Genomic DNA, 24635 nt, shown 5'->3' on the forward strand with positions numbered 1-24635 from the left:
TGGTTATGGTAAAATATCTCTTAGCTCTTAAGATAATCAAGATGTAGAGATGACAGGAATGGCCTGTGACCTCCTGATCAGCTGTGTTTTAATTGGTTGGGTTCCCAGATGTCAGATTTCTCTAGGGTCATGATATAACTTCCCTGGAGGGATGGCTCTATTGACCCCTACTGCAGGGAGCCAAGCTGGTTTTGTTCTATGCCACACAAAGACATATTCAATTGTACATGGCCCCAGCAAGTGTTTGACAATTTCCAGTCCAGAAAACTTGCCAGCTGGGCTAATGTCTCCTTTTGAAAAGAATGAAACAAATCATAAGATGGACATCTATAGCCTAGAGATGTCTTCCTCGTGTGGCCAGTGCAGAAAGCCTCATTTCTCAGGTGCTTGCTGGTACAGAGACCCTGGGGGCAGATCTGGTGTGTGGTCATTAAAGTCAGGCATTTTTCCCTCCAGGATCTGAAGAGTCTGTAGCCTTCAGGGTCTGGGTTGGGTGGTCTCTGATTGCTTCTGGTGAAGCCCTCTCCCTCTGTCTCTGGGTGGGCCATGTGGGCCTCCAACAGCCCAAGGCCACTGCATATGGGGAGAGTAAGTGACCAGCTTTGCTTATTGGCCGGGTGTCCAGAACGCTGTGCAACTTCTGGGATGAAAGCTGTTAGGAACAAATTCAGGTAAAATGGGGCATTTCTGCCGGTTTCCAGCCCTGACTTCCATCCAATCTCTAAGCCACTGGGCTATTGGTAAAGCATTTTTGGTTGGGCGGGATAAACTCAGGTGTTTCACAGTTGTGATGTAAGCGTCTTCTTCCCCTCCTTCCTGCTCCCTCCTTTTCCTCCTTCCTCTTCTTCCTTCTCTTTTTCCTCCTCTTTCTTCTGTGGAATCATTTACCGCTTTTCTCTGGCCACTAATTCATCTATAGAATCCTTGGAATAAGGTCTCATGGTATTTGCCGCACTATGAGGCTGGGTGACATAAAGAAAATCAAATTTGGCTTGATTTTCTGCTTTATCTTTTGGGACTTTGTTCCTGTACTCTTGTCTGTGATTGATTTAAGACAAATGGTGCTATCTTTAATTTGCAAGTTCCCTAGTTCAACATTGCTTCACTGATTGAATAACTGTGACCTAATACTTCTCCTGAGAAGAATTTCCCTAAAGGTCGTTAATGCAATGGTATCAAAAGTCATTTTCAAAATCAAATTTATTTCCATTGCTATAAATCTTCATTTTGGCCTCCACAAGAGCTTCCTGGAAATCTTTTATGGTCTGTCTGAAATGCAGTGAGATTTGACATAGTTTTCAAAGGGCCTCAGAACAACAGGACGAAAACTTTGTTGGATATTACTGCCAGTCAAGTACCTGCATGCCCCAACAGAATTATTTCTTACATTATGTTGATTTACTTTCTGGATTAATTTTATGGTGGAAGAAGTTGACTCCTGATTTCTTCTGGGAAACACATAAGGAGTCCAGATTTTAATATATTCTTTCCTTCTGCCAGGAAAACTTCACGAAGTCTCAGCTTTGTGAATATATATAACCCGGATCTCGGAATTCATTTGTGGAGTAGTCTAAATTCAATCCATTAAGCCAGATCCTATAGTCCCTGCATATGCAAAACTCTCACTGGAGATTACGTTAATTGATAAATACTTGCATCTTTATGTTTCAGAGTATTTCAGAAGTTGCATGGGGTTGCCTGCCATTTCTAAGATGGTTAGTGATGAATGGCTACCTTTAACAAAGAGGCTTACATCAATCATGAAACACTTGCCTATTTATCATAGTTATTAGCAAAAATTCTACTAAGAGAGCCACTGAATAAATGACCGAAACCTTGTAGCTGCTAAAGAAATGACAATTCAGGAGACAATTAACCTGGTTGCTGGTAGGCTTACTTCTCCAATAAAGAGCCCAGAAGTGCAGGGTGGCTACAGTGGACTCAGCTGGGAGTGTTCCCAGCCCGTCTCTCTTGGGAGTCTCTGCCCAGACACTATAGAAGACTGCTTCTTCTGAATGAGCTGATTCTGTCAAACCTAGGTACGAGGTACATGTCTATGTTCTTGGTTTTGGCATGAACTAATCCCTGCATTCTTTTCTCTTCAAATGTAGTATCAGGTTTCCTACTCACTAAATAGTATTTTTTAAACAACTTTATGTATTTATTTATTAGAGAGAGAAAGACAGCATGAGTAGGAGGGGCAGAGGGAGAAGAAGAGAAAGAGAATCCAAACAGACTCCATGCTGAGCATGGAGACCCAGGCAGGGCTCAATCCTAGTTATCTTGAGATCATGACCTGAGTGGAAACCAAGAGTCAGAAGCTTGACCAACTGTGCCACCCAAGTCCTTCCCACTGAATAGTATTAATAAAAAATCACTCCTGGGAACACTGGAGACTCCACTTTTTGCCCCACGTGAAGCCAGGAGTGGCCATATGACAGGCTTCTCTGACGGGAAGTGAGACCTGCTCCTCTGGGTGATGTCCTTCCTGAACTTGGGAGCCCCAACATCGTGTGTCCCAGACTCTCTCCCATCCTTTCCGCTGATGAGAATGTAGACGATGGAGCCACAAGGTGGAACAAACCTGGTTCCTGCAGGAGCTCGTGAAGCAGAACGGCTCCACCCACCCAGGCTGGATACAACATGGTGGGTGTACGAGGGACTGCCTTCTGAAGGTACTGCATTTTGCGGTTTCTTAGGTTAGAACTTATTAACATGTACTCTAATGAACACCCTGAATCTGTTCCTAAGACTTCTGTAACAAAGCATCACAAAGTGGCTTAAACCACAGAAACTTATTATCACAGCTCTGGAGGCAAAAGGCAAAATCAAGGCATCAGCATGGCCATGAGCTTCTGAAATCTGCAGGGGAGTCCTCCTTGCCTCTCAGGTTCTGGGGGGTCCACTGGCAGTCTTTGGTGCTCCTTGGCTTGTAGGTACATCGTCTCTATCTTCATCTGGTGCTTTCCCTGTGTCTTCACATTGTCTTCCCTCTGTGCATGTTGGCCTCTGTGTCCCAATTTCCCATTTTGATAAAGGCACCAGTTGTGTTGATTTGGAGCCCATCCCAAATGACTTCATCTTGACTTGATTACCTCTGTTAAGACCCATCTCCAAATAGGATCACATTCTGAGGTATTGGGGTTTGAGACTCCTGCATATCTTTTGGGGAGACCCAGTTCAGCCCATAACACACACCAGTATTTACTGAGGCCTTATGGTACTCAAGGCATCTCTCTGAGCATTTATACAGATTACCTTATTTTGTTATTGTGGTGACTTCATGAAGGAAGTTCTCTTTGCTGCCTCTTCACAGGGTAATGAAACAGGGGTACGGAGGTATGAGGTAATGCTCCAGGTCACACAGACTAGAGGTGAGCCCTTGTGTCGGCACCCAGAACCTGCACTGTGTGGTCTTTTCCATCTCTCAGAATGGAGCTCTAGCCATCAGGAATGAGAGAGGCAGGAAGACCAGGCTGTCCCTGGGGATCCTCTGCCCCACTGATTACTCCGCAATGGCCTGAGACATGGGCCTACTTTGCTCTGAGAGGCCATAAGGAGATTCCAATACGTATGTGCTAACTGAGGTGAGTGGACCAGGCGCTCCCAACTTTGGTCTTTTGGGAGCCCCAGGCAGGCCACAGGGGGGTTCTCTGTCTTGCATCTGGCTGTTTCCCTATGGCTGTGGATTTCCTTTGTAAGTGGTAGTACGCTCTTGCGTAACATCTGGCCTCTCCTTGTGGCCACCTCTGTGTCTCTGGGAGCTTCCCTTTCTGTTTCTGCTTCGTGCCCATGGGTCTCTAAGGGGTCTGAGGTCAGCTTCAGGAATCCAGGCTCTTCTGTGTTTGTAGTGGAACTACTTGGAGGTGAATACACCATGTGGGGTGTGTCGTGGGAGGTGTGACTGTGGAGTTCCATTGGAGCTGGATAACAGAGAGCTGAAATGCTTATGGGCAGCAATGGGCCATTTGGGGTGAGATCCTCACTGCGTGTTCTTGAGGCTACCTGGTTCTTGGGAGAAACTCAGAGTCCTCTTGCCCCAAGAACCCACTGTAAAGATGGCATCTACTGATTAACACCCAAGGGAAGAGTTTGTTCCAGCCTTGTTTAGATGGTGATGTCCCACCATCAAGTTGCCTACTGCCCCCATATCCCCCCTTCCAGCCCATAAGCTCTGAAAGCAGTTTCAATTACAAATGACATCAGATCTAAATCGGGATCTGAGGAAAGCAGCCTGCTTTTAATCAATCACTCCAGTTCACTGCTCTATGTGCCTGCTGGCAAAAAATAGATTCAGGCCGTTTAATAAGATGGCTCAGCCAAGGAGTTAGCATGACCTGTGGGTTCCTTACTCAGGAGCAGCAGGCGGGGCTCTGGGAACAGACGGCACCTGCAGGGTGGCGGGGAGTTCCGGGGGCTTCTCAGAAGAGCTGTTGGTGACCGTGGGTTTCTGACTGACATTTCTCGTTTACAAGGTGACCCAAGCACAGGACCTTTTAATTAGCCCACAGATCCGTCGTGCTTTGTGTGGGTGACTGTCAGTTTCTCTGCCTTCTGCGGCCCTCTGTTGCCATGGCAACGCTCTCCCAACAATGGATAAGGCTGCAGGGTGGGGGTGGGGAGTGGGGGGGCGGCAGAGATGCAGGCAGCCCTGTGCCAGCTCCCAGCCAGATAGTAAATATTCATGATAAGACCGTGAGGTGAAAAACTGCATTGCCGATGAGTTTTATTATTCAGGGTCAGCATTACGCAGTGCTGGGTGGGTGGGTGGGGGGAGTTGGTGGAAAAAAGGAGCTTGTTTACCTTAAGGCTAAAACACAGAAGCAAAAGTACCCAACTCTCAAAAAATTTACCCAGAGAGTGTGAATGCTTCTCAGCTGTTGTGTCTTGCCTTTATTAATATCAAATATTTCCGTGGAGGTAGAAAGAATATGGGATTATCTTTATTAACAAGTAGTATTACTGTAATATTTTCTTGCCCATCTATTTGTTTAATAATACAGAGTCACAGGGGAATGTGATTAAAAAGCTGAGATCCAGTCAACCTGTAATTAATAGTCTTCTGGGCACATTTAAGCTGCCCTGGCCTTATGAACATGTTTATACCTTCCTGTGATGACATTTTAGGATGAACGAATCTGAGCGTTGATACTATATCTATGGAAAAAAAAAAGTCTGTTCCTCCAACACACTGCTAAATTGATCTTTTGGATAGTTCCAGAAGAGAAGTGATGGGAACCGCTCACAGGCAAATTCAGGTAAAACCTTTCTCTGTCCTTGGGTCACTAGGGTCTGGCATTCCTGGAGGGCTCTCGGGTGCTGGTTGGTCCCCAGGCTGGTTGGCAGGAGAAGACTGGAGCCAATGAATAGGGCAGTCTGGGCCAGGGGCTGAGCAACCGGCCTTCTTGTCACCTGAAAATTTAATTCCGTGAGAGAATTATAAATTGCCAGTTGGATCCTTAGATCCTCGTAGGAAATCATTCCATAGTAATGGGGCTGCTTCAACAGAGGGAAGACTTGCCACGTCAATACTTCTAGGAGTATTTCATTAAGTGTTAAATAACTATTGTAATTATATTACCTGCAGCTTACTTGATTATTTAATTCAGTCTGTTGAGGAATTAATTACTATTTAATCAGTGCTGTCATTTAGAGGACAGACATAATCACCGAGGCTCTGTGCTGGTAATGACATGCTACCATTCTTTCTCTCGGTCTGATGTGGTCTAACAGGCCATGTTCCCATCAGCACGCTGGAGCCTTCAGATCCAGATGAACGTGGGCTGGGTGTTGGCAGGGCACCTGTAGGGAGCCGTTCAAAGTGTATCTGCAGGTCTCAGGGGGACATTGCCTGTTCGTCTTGGCACTGTTTCTAGTGCCTCTGGATGGCAGGGTCAGGAGCATCTTCCATAGTGAATGTCAGAGTGGAAGCCCATGGCTGGCCAACGCTACAGGAGGTAGAAAATCAAAGCCATATTTTAAAATTTCCAGTAGGCCTTCCACTATTGCTAGAAGAGGAAAGCTGATAAATTTTAAAATATCTGTCTGCAAAAGAAACTGTCAAGAGAATGAGAAGACAAGCCACACATTAGAAGAAAATATTTGCAAAAGACACATATGATATATCCAAAATATACAAAGAACTCATAAAATTGAACAATAAGGAAATGAACAGCCTGATTAAAAAAACGGGCCAAAGACTTGAACAGACACCTCACCAAAGACGATACACAGATGGCTAACAAGCATGTGAAAAGATGTTCCACAGCAGGTCTCATCAGGGAAATGCAAATAAAGCAACAATGGGATACCACTGCACACCTATTAGAAGGGCTGACATCCAGAGCCCTGACAGCACCAAATGGTGGTGAGGATGTGGAGCCTCAGGAACTCTCACTCATTGTTCATGGGAATGCAGCATGGCGCAGCCACTGTGGAAGACATTTTGGCAGTTTCTTACAAAACTGAACATACTCTTAACCATATGTTCCAGAATTTGTGATCCTTGCTATCCGCCTAAAGAAGTTGTAAATTTATGTCCACACAAAAACCTGCACACAAATGTTTATAGCAGCTTTATTCATAATTGCCAAGACTTAGAAGCAAGCTAGATGCCTTCGGTAGGTGAATGGATAAGTAAACTGTGAAACATCCACACAATGGAATATCATTCAGTGCTAAAAATAAATGAACTGTCAAGCCACGAAAAGATAAAGAGGAGCCCTAAATGCATACTACTAAGTGAAGGAAGCCAGTCTGAAAAGACCACATACAGTATGATTCCAACTGTATGACATTATGGAAAAGGCAAAACGACAAGACAATAAAATCAGTCTTTGCCACAGGCTGAGGACTAGGGGAATATGAGGAGCACAGAAAATGTCTAGGACAGTGAAACAACCCTGTGTAGTACTGTAATGGTGGATAAGCATCATTACACATTGCGAAAACCCAGAGACACAACATCTCGAGTGAACCGTAATGTAAATGTGATCCCTGATGATGGTGGGGAGTCTCTGCAGGGTCATCATCCCAGCATATGTGACTGCTCCAGTGTGGGACGTTGATAGTGGGGTAGGGGGAGCACATTATACATGTGTTGAGGCAGGAGCTATGTGGGAACACCATACTTCCCTCACAATTGTTCTGTGACCCTAAACTGTTCATGAAATTAAGGCTTACTAATTTAAAAAATAATGCACAAGAGAAAAGGCATGTAAGTGGACAAGATTACAATGGAGACTTAAAGATTACCAAAGAATCATCCCCTTTCATTGTGTGTAGCTACATATCTGGGGCTCTTTGCAAGAGCCAACCAAGTCTTGGACTGTCGTGTAAGATGGACATATACGCAGGTGAGGACCTGGTGGTGAGCCAGCTTCTTTTCCTTTCTTGTGAGGCTGCTGAAAAAATCACTGGCTGAGGGCTCAGGACAAATCATGATGGAGTTTTCAAGTGCTCTGGGTTCTGTTGGGCAGCAAGATCTGGAAGAAAGATAACTGTGGACATTTCAAACTCGAGAAGGGAGACCACCTTTCCACATCATCTCTGGGCCTCTGCTGCCTGTGCAGAGTGAATGGTTTCTCCTGTGATTGGTGTGAGAGGCCAGCATTAAATCAAGTGACACCTAGAAAGTGCTGAGGAAGTTTTTCTGTGGAAAAATTTTCAATTATATTCAACCTATAAGAACGTCAATTCACCTGATTATAATAGCTGTGATTTATTGCGTGCCTTCTACGTGCCAGGGATATTTTTTACCAGAATGAGTAGGTAAGTACCATCCTCTCTCTTGTAAATGTGGGAGGGAAGTTCAAAGAGGTTAAGTGACCTTCCTAAGGAGCTATGTAAAGTGAGGGCAAAATGAGAATTCCAACTCGTTGGCGAACTCCGAGGCTGATGTGGTTTTTAGCACATCTCCTGCAGTCTTCCTCTGGCTCTGACACAGCTTGGGGAAATCCTAGCTCAGCCACTCCAAATTCTTTAAACCACTGGTAGATTTGGTTGACCATCTTCCAGAAGGCCCTGCTTTAGCCACTAAGAGTCTGGGTTGTGATGACACAAATGGGGATAGAGCCAAATGTTGAAGTCAAGGCTCTCTTTCCTTCACCTAAGAGATGCCGTTTGTCACCAGTGGACATTCTAGCTCTATTGACTGCTACACCCAACTTGGTGAAAGAATGTCAGATTGCGGACATCCTGGGGTTCCTAACACCCCCACAGCACTCATCAACAAGCAGAAATTCCCCCTGTAGAATGCTGGAATCTTTAAAACTCACGTCACGCTGAAGATGGGAACACTGTCTGTCTGCTGCAGCCAGAAGGCCCAGTCCCTCAACAGCCCACTTCCTTTTCAGCAGCTCGAAGTGTGAGCAAGTTCTTTATGGTCAGCTGCAACTCCCTTCCCCGTGTTTCCTCTTGTCAGTCGCTGCTGTGCTTCTGTAATCACTCAGAATAGTGCCGCTCTCCACCACCTAGCCATCAGATGGATTTTTGGCCATAGGGTTCAAGACGTTTCTCAGGCACCTTCAGCTGTGTCTCCTGTGCTGAGGTGGACACCCAAACTGAGCCTTGAATGAAGAACTAGTGTCCAGGAGCACAGGCAAGTGCTGCTTGCACAAGCTTGCTTAGAGTCCTGTAATTTCAACTCACCGACAAGACAAGACGAGTACGGGGTTGGTGGATATGTGTACAAGACAGCCAAATTCAAGTTCGTCCTTAAATCAAGCTGTGAGAGGTCTTATTTCAGCCTCCCCTAGCTGGCCTACACTCTCCCTCGATCCCATGCCTGTTTGACTTACTTTCTGTCATAGTCCTTTTCCTCCTGTGGGGACCATTACAGGATCTCAACCTTGAGAAGCAGAAAGTGGACAGACTGATTTAACTCGCACAGACACTAGCGAGAATCTAAAAAATGCCTTGCCCTTGGTTTCACATTTTTGAGGGAATTCAATGAATCAAGTGGTGTGTCCGTGCTAATATCTAGGTATAGAAATGCTCTGTGTACATTGCCTCAGGAATTAATAAGGTTGACTGCCTCCATCTTCTCTCGCTCTGCCCCTTTTATCTTTAAACTGTGAAGAAATATGAAATAACTGTTTTCCTTTTCAGGGAATTCACTGTGTTTTTTCAAACATATTTTTCTTTTCTTTCTCACTGTATGCTCTGGAAGATAGGGAGGAAAATTCTGGATGTGTTAGATCCTTCATTAATACAGAGTGTGATTTGGTCTGGGAATTTCTTTATAAGTGCAGTGATACATTTAAAGGTAAAATTTACATTTTTTTTTTCCCGCCAATGACCAGGTGGTATCTGAATAGCACCTTTTATGTGGATGTAGGGAAAAAGGTTTTTCTTTAATAAGCAAAATGAACAGCTGACTCATTCCTCTAATCGTGAGTCATTCAAATACTGTATTCGTATCACCCAGCATCTTTTTGTTACTGCTTTACCTCTAAGATGAATGAGGCCGTTGCCTACGTACCATTGAAGCCTTGCGTCTCATGAGGCCCAAATTCCAGAATGATGATAGATCAGTGCAGATTGTTGTAAATGCAAGTCATAAGTGCCCTGGAAATGATCTTAACAGGTGTGGAATTTGTGGTGTTGCAGAAACGCAATTAATTTCAAGATTCAAATACTGGTATTTTCTAAAAAGTTCAGCAGAATAAAAGAGGCTTGCTGCACTGGAGCTGCAGAATGCACAAATGAGCAGGGAACTACACAGGCAGGATCGTTTGGAATGTGTGATAATCTGTATCCCGGCATTTATAGCTGCCTCATGTAAATGAAGGGCGGTTTCCGTTCTGCCATCCCCGCAGGAACGGCTGACATGTTTTGGCGTCTTCATTTGAAATGTGCAGTCTGTGTTCAACAGGGCTTTTTACCCTAGATTTGTTAACCTATCATAATGAGAATCTATAATGCAAAGGGAGTTTTGGGTTTTGTAGCTGGGCACAGGGTGCAATGAGATTGAGAATACATTTTCTTGGCACGGAGCATGAATTATGATTTCCATAATGGGCTGCAGTTCCCTGTAAAATACTTCCTATTTATTGAAAGTAAATGTTAAATTGTTAACACTGTATTTCTCTGCATTTCTGAAATTATTATTTTGTGGCAAGAAATAAAATACGGATTGCAGTCTTAAAAGCCTTTACAGTAAGCATCAATTCAAAACACGGCAGCAGGCATGAATCCATGGACGGCAATAGGGTGCACCCAGCAGGCATGAATCCATGGACGGCAATAGGGTACTCCAGAGCCTCAGATCGCAGATGACCTGTTGGCTCTCGCCATTGGCTTGAGCCGCCAGCCCAAGACATATTTGCTGAACTTGGTTCAGGGGGGCTGTGAACCCAAATGATGGCCACCTCCTATGTAAATGCAGTTAAACTCTGTGACAGTTGGTGAGTCAGGTGTGTGTGTGTGTGTGTGTGTGTATGACAAGCCTGTGCTTCACGTTTAATTTGACTGTGCAGTTTCCATGGCATCCTGGGATGCTTTTGTTTGTCCCTGTGGAGATGAGCTACATTTGCGGCTGTCGCTTGTCTGAACCCTCGAACACATGTCCGAGCTGCACAGACATGCACCCGTGGGTATGGGGGGGGTTGGTGAAGCACAGTGAGTCTAGGCAGGAAGAAGTGGCAGGATCACATGGGTCGCCCCAGGAGTGCAACACAAGGCTAATGCTGGAGATGGCTGACTGACTGATTCCGTGCATTCGCCCATCTAAGTGCCTTGAAGCCGAGCAGAGCCGCTGGACACAGATTGGTCTCCTGTGGCCACCATACAAAATGACACAAGGTAGCCCCTCTGGTGCTTACTGGCCATCCTTGGGGATCCTTGGTGTCCTCACCTGCGGTCACACTGCTGCAATTTCTCCTTGAGTCTTCACATGGTGTTCTGTGTGTCTGGGTGTCTGGGCGTGTGTTTGTGTGCATGTGCGTGCCCAGATTTCCTTCTCCTATGTATAATCATTGGGTGAGGGCCTAGCTAGCCCACCCTGACCTCATCTTAATGTGATTACAATGACCTTCCCCTCCCACTGATAAACCCACCATCACCCTCTGCTTCTGCTCATATTATAGGTTTGATACTTTATAGGAAATTTTATAGGAAGTTTTACCCCCCCCCCCCCAATTTTTAGCTGCATTTTTTGAGGCAAAATTGATGTAAAGCACTACACATATTGGAGGAGATTCTGCTGAGTGAAATAAGTCAAGCAGAGAGAGTCAATTATCATATGGTTTCACTTACTTGTGGAGCATAAGGAATAACACGGAGGACATTGGGAGATAGAGAGGAGAAGTGAGGTGGGGGAAATTGGAGGGGGAGATGAACCATGAGAGACTGTGGACTCTGAGAAACAATCTGAGGGTTTTGGAGGGAGGGTTGGGTGGAGGGTTGGGTGAACCTGGTGGTGGGTATTAAGGAAGGCACGGATTGCATGCAGCACTGGGTGTTATATGCAAACAATGAATCATGGACATGACATCAAACACTAACGATGTACTATATGGTGACTAACATAACACAATAAAGAAAATAAAGTACACAATTTGACGAGTTTGGAAATACATGAACACCCTTGTTACCACCGCACAAACCATACACATACCTGTCACTTCCAAAGTTTTCCTTGTACCCCCTCCCTCTATTGTGGTAAGAATTCTTATCATGGGATCTACTCACTTAGCAAGGGTTTAAGTGTATAATACAGCATTTTGGACAGTAGATACTATGTGTATAGGAGAGCTCTAGAATGTTCAGCATGTATAACTGTAACTTTATACCGATGGAATAGTTCCCCATTTCTCTCCCTGCAGTCCCAAATAGCCACCATTCTACTCTCTGCCTCTATGAGTTTGACTCCTTCAGATAAATCCTAGAAGTGTATCCATGCCGTATTTGTCTTCTGTGACCGGCTTATTTTCCTTAGCATGATGTCTTTCAGGTTCATCCATGTCGTTGCAAATGATGGGATCTCCCTTTTAAAGGCAGAATAATATCCCATTGTATAGACAGACCACATTTTCTTTATCCATTCAACTGTCAATCTGGGACATTTGGGTTGTTTCCATATCTTGCCTTTTGTGAGTAATGCTGCAGTGACCACGGGAGTGCAGATATCTCTTTCAGATTCAGATTTCAGTTCTGTTGGGTATCTGCCCAGAAGACCGATGGAACAGAATAGAGAGTCCAGAAATAAATGATGCATATACGGTCAACTGCTTTTCAACCAGGGTGCCAAGAATGCATAATAGGGAAAGAACAGTCTGTTCAAAAAATGGTGTTGGGAAAACTAGTATCTAATGTGAAAGAATGAAATTGAATCCTGGTTTTACTCTTAAAAAAACCCTCAAAACCCCAAACCGCACACACACAAAAACCCACTTCAGAATGGTTAAATATGTAAAAGAAAGACCTGAAACTAAAAATGTTTCAGGAGAAAACATAGGGGAAAGTTGTCATGACATTGGGCTTGGCAATGACTTCTGGAATATGACGCCAAAAGCCCAACAATAAAAGAAAAATTAGACAAATGGAACTATGCTAATTTAAAAAACTTCTGCACAGCAAAGGAAACAAGAAAGTAAAAGGCAACCTACAGAATGGGAGAAAACATTTACCACCTATATATCTGACAAGGGATTAATTTTCCAAATCTCCAAGGAACTCCTACAATTCAATAGTGAGACAAAAACAAAAAACAAAAAAATCTAATGTTGAAAATGGGTAAAGGAGCTGAATTGATGGCCAGAGAAGACGCACAACAGACCAGCTGGTGAACAAAAAGATGCTCAGCGTCACTCATCAGGGAAATGCCAGTCAAAACGACAACAAAAATGTCACCGCATATCTGTTAGGATAGATACTATCAAAAAAGATAGTTGTCAGGGTTGTAGAGAAATTGTACACTGCTGGTGGGAACATCAAATTGTGCAGCCGCTATGAAAAAGAATACGGAGATTCCTCAAAAATTTGAAAATGCAAATACCATATAAGCCAAGCAAAGTCAAGCTAAGGGGTTGCTAACCTTGTCCACTTCCACCAAAATCGTAAATAGACCAGGGGTGCGTCGGTCTGACTGAGCATCTGACTCTTGGTTTTGGCTCAAGTCGTGATCTCAGAGTTGTGAGATCGAACCCCAAGTAGGGCTCCATGCTCAGTGGGGAGTCTCCCCCTGCTCCTCCCCACTGCTCACACTCTCTCTCCCACTCTCAAATAAATAAATAAATCTTTAGAAAATTGTAAATAGACCAAGGCTTTTTTTCCAGTAAGATCAAGTTCACATGTCCCCTGGAGTCGTCAATTCTGAAGGGATATATTGAACCCACTACAGCGCACATATCTTGTTCTTGCCAGTGGGCTGAGATAGATTTATTTATTTATTTATTTATTTTCATTAATATACTATGGATTTGTGTGGCATTTCTGAGCTGAGGCATTTAATAATTGGGTGCAGGACCCTCCAGGGCCCTCTTTTACTATGTCCATGGTGGAAGTCACATGTTCCAGATGGGGCAATTATAGCTTGGCAGAGGCTCTGCAGAAGAGAGGTACACTAGATGTTTGCCTGGACTTACACTGGATATTGTAAGAAAGAGTGAAGTACAAGGTAAGCTGTGTTACGCCCCCCAGGGGCTGAGGAGCAACTCCTCGGGGTGAGGAGGTTAAGGACCATATGGAGCAGGTATGCCCCATCCCCTTCTTTCAGATCTGTGTGCTTGGACACCTGTGTCTTCTCCTCTCTTTGTCATGGGCCAAGCTCAGGGCACAGGTTCTGTCTCTTCCATGGGAGCTCTGTGTGGCCCAGCCCTGCTAGTGATGGTAGCTAGGTGAATCTGGCTAATTCTGAAGCTAGGGATTAAGACCAGTTGGCAAGATGACTGAAGCCATGATCTTCAATGTCTACTTAATGATAAAAATGCACTATCTTCATATTAATTATTTCCCCTGATGTTTTCTTCTAGATGGTTTAGAATATGGGTGAGGGAAAAAGAGTGACATTCACTGGTCCCTTGAAATCCTTCTAGAAGCATTATATCCATAAAACCATACCAAAGTTTCACAATAGAAATATTTAGAGTAATAAATCACTTTAAGGGTATAAAATAGTATTAATAAATACTAATATTTTTGGAATGCTTACTGTGTGCTGAACATTATGCAAGCATATATGTCTGTCTGTCTCTCTCCATCCACCCATCCATCCTCATTTAATTCCCATGACAATCTTCAGAAGTAGGTAGTTTCTCTCCTCATTTATTAAAGATGATAAAACTGAGGCACGGAGTTGTAATCCTTCTGTTGTAACCAGCTTCATGGTCTACATTTAACTCTCTTTTCTTCTAAAATATGAATTAACATAAAAATTCTAGTTGAATGACTAGATGATATCAAGGAAATTGTCTACCGCATAGAAGAAAGGACAAACAGGTGATACTGTAGGTTTGTTCAAGCAGCCTTTCCTATCTCTAGATCAAGAAGTACTTCTCACCATTCTTCTAGTAACTTGCTGGTTTCACCTGTCACGTCTGAGTCTCTAGTCCATGTATGAGATGACATAGGGATCCAGATTTCTTTTTCACCATATATTGAGCCAGGTTCTCCAACAATCCTGCTGAGCACTATTTCTCCAGGATTCTTGGTGTCATTACTATTGTGTAAATTCCCACATATGACCTCTCTGTTTTCTTTCCTTGTTCTTTTTTTGCCTTTGATTGTACCCATAACTTATGGTTATTATTATGAGATCTTTTTGAATGCCTTAATGGCTTCTTAGACACTTTATAAAATTGTCTATGAATTTGGTATCTTGTTTTTAACATTTTTTGGAGATGAATTACAAAATTTTTTAGATTTACCTTGTATTCTGCCACCTTCCTGAACACTTCCTGAGCACAACAATAGATTGTCGATTATGTTGGCTTCTCTGGTAGATATTCATGGCTTCTTGAAATAATTGCAACTATATCTCTTCCTTCCCTGATTCTTACACTTATTTTTCTTCCTTATCAAGAAATATGTTCAACTATAGAGATGAGAGTGGGATTTTTTCCAGATCTAAATTGAATGTTTATACGCTCTTACTTTCTAGTCTTGTTTTTTGTTAGATTTTTATTTGCTAAATTTTAACATCAGTTATAATAATTCTTTGCTTGATTGGGATGCTCATTTGATTTTTTTAATCTCTTAGTCTATTGATGTTATGTTAGCAACTTTTAAAATAATGAACCATTTTTGCATTCCCAGGATCAATTCTCCCTGCTAATGATATTTTATTTTCATTAATACACTATTGAATTTGGTTAGCCACTATTTCATTTAGGGATCTTTGTATCCACATTCATGAGCGAATGAGGCTATACATTTTATTACTCATATTGGTCTCCTTAGTTTTTAAGTGAATACATGCGTGTTTAGAGTTTTGTATTTGTTTTGCAACAACTGTTTCTAGGTGTGGCAGAACACAGAAAGCTAAGCCTATTTTGGTTTCTTGTGCTTATTTTTTTTTTTAAGAGAGGAGAATTCACTTAAAATTAATGAATACAAGATACCTATTTTTCTTGTACCATTTTGCATTTTATCTATTTTTTAGGGATGTATCAACTTGAATTAAGTTTTCAAGTTCATCCTGCATAACTAGGTTTCCTAGTGTATTACTGCGTAAGTACTGATACACACACTACTCTGTGTTGTTATTATTTTAAATCTCTATCATATCTGGGATCATGTCCCCTCCACTGCTTCACACTATTTTTGGATCTTTCACTTTTTGCCCTGGATCAGTTTGCCAGTGGTCTATCTTAATAATCTTTTAATACATCAGCTTTTGATTGCATGCTCTTTTCTATGATACTTCTGTCTCTGTTTTTTCTTTTTTTTTTTTTTAAAGATTTTTTATTATTCATTTGACAGAGAGAGATCACAAGTAGGCAGAGAGACAGGCAGAGAGAGAGAGAGAGGAGGAAGCAGGCTCCCTGCTGAGCAGAGAGCCCGATGTGGGACTCGATCCCAGAACCCTGGGATCATGACCTGAGCCGAAGGCAGCAGCTTAACCCACTGAGCCACCCAGGCGCCCTGTCTCTGTTTTTTCTAACCTTCCTTTTTATTTCCTGTTTATTTCCTGCTTTTTCTTTTTCCACCTCCTAAGTTAACACAGTATTGTTTTCTAGTGACAGTCAATGAATAGGAAGTTAAGTTAAATGCATTTTATGGAGGGTTTCAGAGGCAACCCACAGAAGAGCCAGAGACCCCTCTGTGGGATGACGTTGTGAACACTGGTTTCATCCTCCAGCTCCACCACATCTGGCCACATCTCAGTGCCCTTTGGTCCTGTTGCTTCATTCGGAAGTCACCAAGTCCGGTCATTCCCAAACTTGTTCTTATCAGCCACCTGCTCCAAATTCCAGGACTTACGTCCAGACTTCTGAATTCCACAGTGTAGGTACCAAAAGTCTTTCTAAAAAGTTCCCTTGAGGAAATTAATGAAATCAATTCCCTGCATGATAATTTGGGAATCACTGACTGTATATCAACTTTCAATAGAAGCAAATAACCCCTATTCTGGGTTGTTAATGGGGTGAGGTCTAAAATTCTCCTGAAAAGACAGTATCACAGTCCAAAGTGTTTTCTCCATGTGCTTCTTTAACGTATTTTGCCCTTTCCTCAGTCAACCTAGCTGTGCGTCTAATTCCCTTCCTTTTGTCAAGGGTTTGCTTAAACCTTACTTTCTCAATGAAGTTTACTCTGACCACCCTCCTTAAAATTGTACCCATGTCAATCTGAGGGGTCTGAAGGGGCGGGGGGGTTGGGAGGTTGGGGGAACCAGGTGGTAGGTATTGGAGAAGTCGCGTATTGCACGGAGTGCTGGATGTGGTGCAAAAACAATGAATACTGTTCACTGAAAATAAAAAAAATTATGATTCTTGATGACTTGAGCAACATGCAATGTGGGAAAAACAGACAGAAGCGGTATGTGTGTGTGTTTCATCTACTCAATTTGTGTCCTGAACTCCCCTCAAAGTTCACCTTTGGTCACCATTACTAGCAGGTGAATGTGGGAAAAAGCAAGGAATGGGATCTGGGAGTTTGCTGAGAATCTGTTTACCAACAAAGAGAGATCCAGTGGTCTGCAGAGCTTCAGTTCTGCACCTTAAGTTTGAGATAAGAAAGCTACTTGTCTGCCAGCACTAAGCTATGGAATCCCCTCTGGGTAAATGCCCAGTTACACCATGTGGGAATTTTTCTAGGTATGGATTTTTGAAAATTTCCTTTTGTGACATTAGTGATGAAACCCATATCTTTACATTTACCACAATTTCAGTTTCTGAGTTACTGTGCTGATCCTTTTCGTTTCTGAGCCCACATAATGGTGATCAAAGCTCTCTGAATGTCTTGTGAGAAACATTTCACTCCTCCATCATGATGAGACATAGGCCAATAAATCCAAATAACAAAACACTTTTATAAACAAAAAAATTAAAAAACTGCACCCACGTCTCTGTTAAATGTCTATACTTTTCATTCTCCCATTGCATTTTTCTCCTTCCTAATATTTCATACGAATTCTCATATATTTTATCTCAAACTGAGAGGATGAGAGCTCCACAGCAAGAGTTTCCTTGTGTTTGCTGATGTTTTCAAGGCCTAGGACACTGCTGTGCACAGAGTAGCTGCTTAGTGAGATTTCTTGAACGGAAAAGTAAAGGGCTTCATGATTCATGTACTATTAGCAATGCGCTGCCTCCTACAGGTTTCTACTAAACAAACCAATGACCTGGTTAACATTTAGGGTGAATATATATTGAACTGCTTTTGAATTTGGTTTTTCCCTTTCTCTATTTTTGAAGAGATTTTTCAAGACTCAAATGTAAATCTCTCTGGTCTGGATGGAATACAGCATTTCACTTTGGTTTTTACCTTCTTATCTGGGGCATAAGCTGGGTACATATTTTGACCAGTTGGTGAAAGAAATACGATTCAATATATTCTAGTGGATATTTTTTTACATATGGATCCCCCACTGTATTCTACAACATTTACATTTTGGGTAAAAAATATTAATATTTAAGCAACTAAAACTTTGAGCTTTTAAAACTTTGAGCTGCTACTCACCCATTTATCCAGTCATTGGTTTTCTTGAACACCAACATGTGGCCAGTGTTGGGCTGGGAGTTGAGGAAGTATCCCCACAGCTTATGAGTAAGTGCCTGTGTGTATGTATATGAGGTCTCTTCAAACAATACATTTTAAAATTTCTATCAAGTGGTTGGTTGAGTATGATTTTGAAAGTGCTCAAGAGTTCTAAAGGGCAAATGGTTGCACCAAGTTTTAGATGACATTAAAGATGTGTTTTACTGGCCTGAAATCAGAATTCCTAGGCTCAGTGAATGGTTTTTACTGTGACATTTGTTGTGGCCAAAGTAAGTGCCTTGACCCCTCAGAGTTGTCTTCACTGGGTCTCCTTTTCTGCTTCACAGAGAAGGAGAGGAAGTGTGGTATGGGCCTTGGATCTCTAAGATATGCTATTTCAAGTATTTTATTACACAGCACACTAATCCTACAACAAAATCAGAATGACAGTCCACGCAAACTTGCAAAATAAAAAAATATTGTTTTGGATAGTTATTAATAGAAAAAAGAGACTGGGAATAAAAATGCCTTTAATAAAGCAATCCTTCATAATTGCAAAATCTCCATGCACCAGAAACTCCCCAGTTAACTCTAGTCACTCAGTTTTTGCTCAGATTGACCTAAAATATCTCACCTATGGCAGGAAATGACACCAGACCATTTTAATATGGAAAGTAATTGCTTTGTCATTCTTTTTTCATGCATTAGGATGATGGAATATTAGTATCTTTTTTTTTTTCCATCTCTGAGAAGCTTTAAAAGGGAAACTATTCTTGGTTTTGTTTTAATTGTAAAAATGTTGGCTCTGGGTTACTGTTGCCAACTTCAGAGGGAGGGCCAGAGGACTGTGGGCAAAGTGGGAGCCAGGAGAACGTGGGGTGAGAAGGACAGGTTCTCTGAGGCTGAGTAGCCTGAGAAGGAGGAGGATGGCACATCTTGGAGCTATTGTGGTCCATTGTGGGTGTCCTGACCTGCTCCCCAGTGTAACCCCATACCCTCTGGCTGTGAGAACCACATGCACTGGGATCTCTAGAGTTTCCAATGACCTCATGTCCCCAATATGGATAGCCCCCAATCAACAGAGGTCTCAATATGCCCCTCAGACAGGAGCAAATGACATCCTCATGCTAACCAATGTGGACTTATAGCCAATAAACAAAAAGGCCACCTAAAGCTGTGGCCAAGCATGGTTTCCTGGAATAAGTGTGACCAGGAGAGGGAAGAGCCCTAACACTATGACCCTGCCATTGCACTCCTGGGTATTTACCCCAAAGATACAGATGTAGTGAAAAGAAGGGCCATCTGTACCCCAATGTTTATAGCAGCAATGGCCACGGTTGCCAAACTATGGAAAGAACCAAGATGCCCTTCCACAGACGAATGGATAAGGAAGATGTGGTCCATATACACTATGGAGTATTATGTCTCCATCAGAAAGGACAAATACCCAACTTTTGTAGCAACATGGACGGGACTGGAGGAGATTATGCTGAGTGAAATCAGTCAAGCAGAGAGAGTCAATTATCATATGGTTTCACTGATTTGTGGAGCATAACAAATATCATGGAGGACAAGGGGTGTTAGAGAGGAGAAGGGAGTTGGGGTAAATTGGAAGGGGAGGTGAACCATGAAGAGACTATGGACTCTGAAAAACAATCTGAGGGTTTTGAAGGGGCAGGGGGTGGGAGGTCGGGGTACCAGGTGGTGGGTATTATAGAGGGCATGGATTGCATGGAGCACTGGGTGTGGTGCAAAAATAATGAATACTGTTATGCTGAAAATAAAAAAATAAATTAAAAAAAATAAAAATATAAGCAATGAAAAAAAAATCTTTTGTTGTTCCTAATTCTAAAAAAAAATAAATAAATAAAACAAAAACCAAACAAACACTACATAAAGCAAGTAATTTCTGAGGTTTTAAAGAAGGAAAAGAAGCCAGCTGAAAGTCCTGTATGTTTCACCTCTCACCATTTAACTGATTATTGCAACTAAAGTGAGGAGCTGAGGTAAGAGAGAAAAATCAACATGGAAAATCTCTTTACTGAGAAATTAGCTAAGAAAGAGTCTGTCAACCTGACTGGACAGGTAGAAAGAGATACCCGAGGCATTGCCCAACGGAGGAGGGAGTCACGGCACCCCTCCCAGGGGAGCTCCTGGAGCACTGTGGCCGCAGGTCCAGCCTGCTGGGCTTGGAGGGCTTGGGGTCTCCTCCAGGTCCCCCTCCAAGGGCCAGCTTCTGGCTCCCAAACCTCACCTCTGCTTATCTGCTGCTGCCCACCCCAGAGTCTATCTGTGGCTTTTTCAAGTTTCCAGAAAATGTCTCAGTCCCTCTTGGTCTTGGTTTCCTTGTCTGAAAACTGAAATCAGAAATGTATCTGCCTCATAAGGCTATTGTGGAGTTCAAATGAATTCTTAGATATTTAGGCTTAGAACAGTGTCGGGGGGTGTGCTTGAGGGGTTCAGTCATTAAGCATCTGCCTTTGGCTCAGGTCATGATCCCGGGGTCCTGGGATTGAGCCCCACGCTGGGCTTCCTGCTCAGTGGGGAGTCTGCTTCTCTCTCTCTCATTCCCCCTGCTTGTGTTCCCTCTCCCTGTGTCTCTTTCTGTCAAATAAATAAATGAAATCTTTAAAAAACAAACAACGAAAAAGAACATAATGATGCTCAGTAAGTATTAGCAGGTGATGGTGCTGGTGCCGGTGGCCGTGCTGGCAGTGGCGGTGGGGGCGATGGTGGTTATTAGTGCTGTCAGTCAGCTCTCCATCCCTGGGCGGAGGCCCTCCTTACAGCTCTCCCTGGGCACTCACCAGCATCCATGCTCTCCTCTTTCTAGGTCCACAACTCGACTGCATTTTCCAGATCTTGTGTCTAAGTGGGGCCACGCGACTTATTCCGGTCAAGGCCAGGAGACGTGGGTGGGCCTCCTCCAGCAGCTCACTTTCCCCACAGGCCAGGGGAATGTGAAGGAGGAAGAGGCCCTAGAGATTGAGGACAGTTTAAATGTGTTCAGTGGTTACAGGGCATTTTCGCTTAGCCTTTTCCTCTTGATTGAGTTTTCCTAGTTAGTGGTTCTGAGGAACTGGTCCATGTTCTAAGTTGTTGAATTTATGAGCATAAAATTGCTAATAGTATTCTCTTGTTACATATTTAGTGGCTGCAGAATGTATAGTGACAACCCCTATTTCATTCCTAACGTATTTTTATTGTGTTATGTGAGTCACCATACAGAACATCATTAGTTTTTGATGTAGTGTTCCAAGATTCATTGTTTACGTAGAACACCCAGTGCCCCATGCAATATGTGCCCTCCTCAATACCCATCATTCCTAATATTTTTGATTAAATTTTTTAAAAAATAAAAGCTCTCAAGTCATACACCAGCTTAAAATAACGCAGTGGACGTGTTGCCTCCGTGATGTAACTCCAGCCCCCGCCTGCCGTCCAGGGCACGGTCCCAGCGCCCCCGTGCTTTTCCTGCTGGCTCCCCTGTTCTTCACCCTCCCTCCCCTTTCAAACTTCTGGAAATATTTGCAGTCCAGAAACCCCCATGTGCTCTCCCTCGCTGAGCCTTTAAAGCTCTACTTCTTGCGAGAACCCCCTTCCTCGCTTTCGCTTCCTGAAGATTCATTTGGCCACAACTTCCTTCATGAAGTCAGGCGTCCGAAGAGGCAGAGAAGACCAGACATGTTGGGGGGTGTCTTCAGGTGAATAGTCTCTCCCTGCTTTTCAGACTTCGTCCTGTGACATTGTACCGATGACATTGTCCCCTTTCTTTGCGGAGGTAAATGATGACAGCATCAACCACATCATGGAATGATGAATTTTTATGTGCTAAGGTCTGTGTTTGAAATTTTGGCATTTTAGGGTAGGCATTATCATCATCTCATTTTGCAGCTGAGGAACTGGGACTCAGAGTCACTAGATCCTCTTGGGAAATGTGCCCGTTTCTGACCTGTTGGCTCTCGGCATCCTCACTCCTCCCTGCTCTCTGGATCTCTGACCTGGTCTTCCATGGCGGCTTGCCCACTAGGCGACTTGGACAGGAGGTACAGGTATTGTCCTGGTGTCCTCTCTGTGAGATCCCCTGGGCTGGCTTCTGTCCAGGTGATGGAGCTACCAGACTCCTCTGCAGCCTGGCACCTCCTCCCTCTGCTCTCTTCAGACCTGGGCTTGGGGACACCTCTTCCCTGGCAAGCCCTGCTTTACCCTGCCGCCCTGCCTGGTGGTGCTCCTACACCGAACCCTTGTAAATCACCCTTGGGTAAAGAGACTTTCCTCAAATGCCCCAATTTCCCATGTGCCATCTAGTTCCTGTTGGAGTATGACAAATTAGAGCCACTGGAAGAACTGGGAATTCAGTTCTTTGTCGAGGTCTCTAGACTGGGCCACTTCCCATGCACCTTCCAGGTTCCAGCCCTGAAAACGGACTTCTGGCCCCTTGCGCTGCCTGTGTTGTTTGCTGGGCTAGTCCATGGGCTTGGAGTTCCTTCTGGGTGACAACGTAAATGTCACCAAAACAAACAAAAAGAGTACCTTCACCAAATCCATATTCCTCTTTGGTACATTTTATTGGCACTTGAAGGGCTAAAGTCTACCAAATAAGTGGTTTAATTGAGACCTAAAACAAGGGAGTCAACTTTCCAGCTGATTTCTGGGGGAACTGAATGCCAGCCCTAATACACCCTCTGGACACAAAACATTCAGACAGGAATGTGTGAGGTGAAAGGGACGGGGTCCACCAGAGTGTTGGTACCGTGACGTTACCGCACGTACAAGGGAAAGGACAGCATTTAGAAGTTAACCATTGTGGGGATGATTTTGGAAATAATGCTGGAGCGGCTGGTAAGAACAGCACACGTTGTTCCCAGCCTGCTTTGGCATCCACAGCTTTATAAAAGAAATTGCTGTTTCCCTCGTGGGTACCTCCTGGATTCCCGCACTCTGTTGGGTGTCCCTTGCTTCTTGTCACTTAATCTCATGACGACTGGACGAGGCCGGTGTGACTGCACTGTGTTACGGGGAAACAGACAGTTCAGGGGTGAAATGACTCATTCTGGGGCACAGTCGTACGTGGATGAGCCGCTGTCAAGCGCAGGTTTTCCGAGGGTGTCTTTGTCTCTCATCAGTGAATCGGATCCAGCCAGAAACAGAAGAGGAGCTCTAGGAGAAATAAATATTTAAAGAAACCCATGGTAAGACAGATGGTAATGACGTTGTTCCGCCATGGGGCAGATATCTTCCCGAAACATAAAAATGGGAAAGAACTGAGGAAAACATAGTTCATACGAAAGCTGTTGGGAACCGGGCACCCACCACCTGAAGCTTTAGTGGACGCTGTGACAGACAAGGGACAGCCGTGAACATGCTCATTTTCTGGCCGCTTCCTCTTACATGAGTCACACATTCAGAAACCAGGGATGTATGTCCACAAGCAATAATGTGCAGTGCTTATCCAAACAAGCAGAGGTTTGCTTTGCTTTGTACCTTAAAAACAATTATATAGGACAAATACTTTACGGAGGGACACTCAATTGCTCCCCCACCCCAAATTGTAGATACTTATGGGCCATGCATTTTCATAGTTTTAGGGTTTATTGTCTTCCTCTGTCACCAGGGAATTGTTTCTTATCCATTAATCCTTTTCACTCACGGGTCTTTCTGTCTTCTGTCCCTGAAAGCCTGTGGACATAAGTACTTATTTCATCTCCACTGTAACTGCTCTTGCGCAAGCCCTAACTGCTCAGGTCTGAGCTCATCTTATCCTTTCTTTCTTCAGCATCAGTATTTCCTCCTGCTCTGGCCCATGCCCATCAGCTGAAGACTGAACTGTGCTCGCTCTATCTCACTGTAAAGAAAAATGGAAGATAAAATAAGAACCGCCTGAGATTCTGCATACCCTTTTCCTCTGGATGTCTTTGCTTCTTGTTAGAGCAAATGCCTTGCCCTTTCCTGTAGGAGGTAAGCCTCCCTCTTTCCTATAGGGTTTGACCCTCTGGCCCCATGCTCTCTCACCCTTCTTGACTTGGTCCCCCTCCCCTTTTCAGCCTCATGGTTCAGTCCTTCCTTGGACTGTTCTCTCCGTCTATCCTCATTCCTAGGTGTTCTCACCAACGCCTCACTTTTAATGCCATCATATGCTATAGTGATTCCCAAATTATCCCCCCCCCGACTTCCCCTTGAACTTCAGACATTCAGATGTGAGTCTCCTTGCTCTATCTGTGTGTTGAGAGATGTTTGATGTCTGAAAAGGTTCTCATTACTTCCCATTCTGAACCAGCTCTTCCCTCCGTCTTCCCTGCTCAGAGGAGGGCACTTTTCTGGGGTCCTCCTTGGTTGTCATTCTCTTATACCCACCTCTAATCCATTAGCCCTATATTTCAGCCATGGCTTCAAAGAATACACGAATCTGAATCTGTCTGGCTCCTACCATCATGCCTAGTCTGACAGGACTCACTGGCATCTTTCACTGGGTTACCAATGATAATCTTCTGTCTTAC

The sequence above is a fragment of the Mustela erminea genome, chromosome 3 (genome assembly GCF_009829155.1).
Source record: "Mustela erminea isolate mMusErm1 chromosome 3, mMusErm1.Pri, whole genome shotgun sequence".
NCBI classification, from domain to species: Eukaryota; Metazoa; Chordata; class Mammalia; order Carnivora; family Mustelidae; genus Mustela; species Mustela erminea.